Raw genomic sequence first — 4038 nt, 5'->3', positions numbered from 1 at the left:
GCCACCTTTGTGCAAAGCACATCGGGAGAACCAGTCTCGCGTAAGCGTACGCGTAATGTTGGTCTGGGCCGCTTCGTCCAACAATACCGCCGAACCAAAGTATGACATGCTGGTAAGCAGTATGACTTATATCGCCCACAACTCACTTGTATTCTACTCGTGCATATAACATCAACACATAAAACCTAGGCTCGGATGCCACTGTTGGGGAACATAGTAAATTTCAAAAAAAATTCTATGCACACGTAAGATCATGGTGATGTATAGCAATGAGAGGGGAGAGTGTTGTCTACGTACCCTCGTAGACCGACAGCGGAAGCGTTAGCACAACGCGGTTGATGTAGTCGTACGTCTTCACGGCCTGACCGATCAAGCACCGAAACTACGGCACCTCCGAGTTCTAGCACACGTTTAGCTCAATGACGATCCCCGGACTCCGATCTAGCAAAGTGTCGGGGAAGAGTTCTGTCAGCACGACAGCGTGGTGACGATCTTGATGTACTACCATCGCAGGGCTTCGCCTAAGCACCGCTACAATATTATCGAGGATTATGGTGAAAGGGGGCACCACACACGGCTAAGAATATGATCACGTGGATCAACTTGTGTCTATGGGGTGCCCCTGCCCCCGTATATAAAGGAGTGGAGGAGGGGAGGGCCGTCCCTCTCTATGGCGCGCCCTAGGGAAGTCCTACTCCCACCGGGAGTAGGATTCCCCCTTTCCTAGTCCAACTAGGAGTCCTTCCATGTAGTAGGAGTAGGGGACAAGGAAGGGGAAGAGGGAAGAGAAGCAAGGAGGGGGCGCAGCCCCTCCCCCTAGTCCAATTCGGACTAGGCCTTGGGGGGGGCACGCGGCCTGCCTCTCCCTCTCCCCTTAAGCACAATAAGGCCCATATACTTCTTCTCCCATATTCCCGTAACTCCCCGGTACTCCAAAAAATAAACGAACCACTCGGAACCTTTCCGATGTCCAAATATAGTCGTCCAATATATCGATCTTTACGTCTCGACCATTTCGAGACTCTTCGTCATGTCCCCAATCTCATCCGGGACTCCGAACTCCTTCGGTACATCAAAACTCATAAACTCATAATATAACTGTCATCGAAACTTTAAGCGTGCGGACCCTACGGGTTCGAGAACTATGTAGACATGACCGAGACACATCTCCGGTCAATAACCAATAGCAGAACCTGAATGCTCATATTGGCTCCTACATATTCTACGAAGATCAGTCAGACCGCATAACAACATACGTTGTTCCCTTTGTCATCGGTATGTTACTTGCCCGAGATTCGATCGTCGGTATCTCAATACCTAGTTCAATCTTGTTACCGGCAAGTCTCTTTACTCGTTCCATAATACATCATCTCGCAACTAACTCATTAGTTGCAATGCTTGCAAGGCTTATGTGATGTGCATTACCGAGAGGGCCCAGAGATACCTCTCCGACAATCGGAGTGACAAATCCTAATCTCGAAATATGCCAACCCAACATGTACCTTTGGAGACACTTGTAGAGCTCCTTTATAATCACCCAGTTACATTGTGACGTTTCGTAGCACAAAAAGTGTTCCTCCGGTAAACGGGAGTTGCATAATCTCATAGTCATAGGAACATGTATAAGTCATGAAGAAAGCAATAGCAACATACTAAACGATTGGGTGCTAAGCTAATGGAATGGGTGATGTCAATCACATCATTCTTCTAATGATGTGATCCCGTTAATCAAATAACAACTCTTTTGTTCATGGTTAGGAAACATGACCATCTTCGATTAACGAGCTAGTCAAGTAGAGGCATACTAGTGACACTCTGTTTGTCTATGTATTCACACATGTATTATGTTTCCGATTAATACAATTCTAGCATGAATAATAAACATTTATCATGATATAAGGAAATAAATAATAACTTTATTATTGCCTCTAGGGCATATTTCCTTCAGTCTCCCACTTGCACTAGAGTCAATAATCTAGTTCACATCGCCATGTGATCTAACATCAATAGTTCACATCTTTATGTGGTTAACACCCATAGTTCACGTCGATATGTGACCAACACCCAAAGGGTTTACTAGAGTCAGTAATCTAGTTCACATTGCTATGTGATTAACACCCAAAGAGTACTAAGGTGTGATCATGTTTTGCTTGTGAGAGAAGTTTAGTCAACGGGTCTGCCATATTCAGATCCGTAAGTATTTTGCAATTTCCTATGTCTACAATGCTCTGCACGGAGCTACTTTAGCTAATTTCTCCCACTTTCAATATGTATCCAGATGAAGACTAAGAGTCATCCGGATCAGTGCCAAAACTTGTATCGACGTAACCCTTTTACGACGAACCTTTTGTTACCTCCATAATCGAGAAACATATCCTTATTCCACTAAGGATAATTTTGACCGCTGTCCAGTGATCTACTCCTAGATCACTATTGTACTCCCTTGCCAAAATTAGTGTAGGGTATACAATAGGTCTGGTACACAGCATGGCATACTTTATAGAACATATGGCCAAGGCATAGGGAATGACTTTCATTCTCATTCTATTTTCTGCCGTGGTCGGGCTTTGGGTCTTACTCAATTTCACACCTTGTAACACAGGCAAAAATTCTTTCTTTGACTGTTCCATTTTGAACTACTTCAAAATCTTGTCAAGGTATGTACTCATTGAAAAAAACTTATCAAGCGTCTTGATCTATCTCTATAGATCTTGATGCTCAATATGTAAGCAGCTTCACCGAGGTTTTCTTTGAAAAAATCCTTTCAAACACTCCTTTATGATTTGCAGAATAATTCTACATTATTTCCGATTAACAATATGTCATACACATATACTTATCAGAAATGTTGTAGTGCTCCCTCTCACTTTCTTGTAAATACAGGCTTCACCGCAAGTCTGTATAAAACTATATGCTTTGATCAACTTATCAAAGCGTATATTCCAACTCCGAGATGCTTGCACCGGTCCATAGATAGATCGCTGGAGCTTGCATATTTTGTTAGCACCTTTAGGATTGACAAAACCTTCTGGTTGCATCATATACAACTCTTCTTTAAATCCATTAAAGAATGTAGTTTTATTTATCCATTTGCCAGATTTCATAAAAATGCGGCAATTGCTAACATGATTTGGACAGACTTAAGCATCGCTACGAGTGAGAAAATTTCATCGTAGTCAACACCTTGAACTTTGTCAAAAACCTTTTTCAACAAGTCTAGCTTTGTAGATAGTAACACTACTATTAGCGTCCGTCTTCCTCTTGAAGATCCATTTATTTTCTATGGCTTGCCGATCATCGGGCAAATCCATCAAAGTCCATACTTTGTTCTCATACATGGATCATATCTCAGATTTCATGGCCTCAAACCATTTCGCGGAATTTGGGCTCATCATCGCTTCCTCATAGTTCGCAAGTTCGTCATGGTCTAGTAACATGACTTCCAGAACAGGATTACCGTACCACTCTGGTGTGGATCTCACTCTGGTTTACCTACGGGATTCGGTAGTAACTTGATCTGAAGTTACATGATCATCATCATTAGCTTTCTCACTAATTGGTGTAGTAGTTACAAGAACATATTTCTATGATGAACTACTTTCCAATAAAGGAGAAGGTACAATTACCTTATCAAGTTTTCTACTTTCCTCCCACTCACTTCTTTCGAGAGAAACTCCTTCTCTAGAAAGGATCCATTCTTAGCAATGAATGTCTTGCCTTCGAATCTGTGATAGAAGGTGTACCCAACAGTCTCCTTTGGGTATCCTATGAAGACATATTTCTCTGATTTGGGTTTCAGCTTATCAGGATGAAACTTTTTCACATAAGCATCACAACCCAAAACTTTAAGAAACGACAACTTTGGTTTCTTGCCAAACCATAATTCAGATTGTGTCGTCTCAACGGATTTAGATGGTGCCCTTTTTAACGTGAATGCAGCTGTCTCTAATGCATAACCCCAAAACGATAGTGGTAGATCGGTAAGACACATCATAGATTGCACTATATCCAATAAAGTACAGTTATGATGATCGGACA

The sequence above is a fragment of the Triticum dicoccoides genome, chromosome 6A, assembly GCF_002162155.2.
Source record: "Triticum dicoccoides isolate Atlit2015 ecotype Zavitan chromosome 6A, WEW_v2.0, whole genome shotgun sequence".
NCBI lineage: Eukaryota > Viridiplantae > Streptophyta > Magnoliopsida > Poales > Poaceae > Triticum > Triticum dicoccoides.
Note: the sequence above shows the minus strand (reverse complement) of the source record.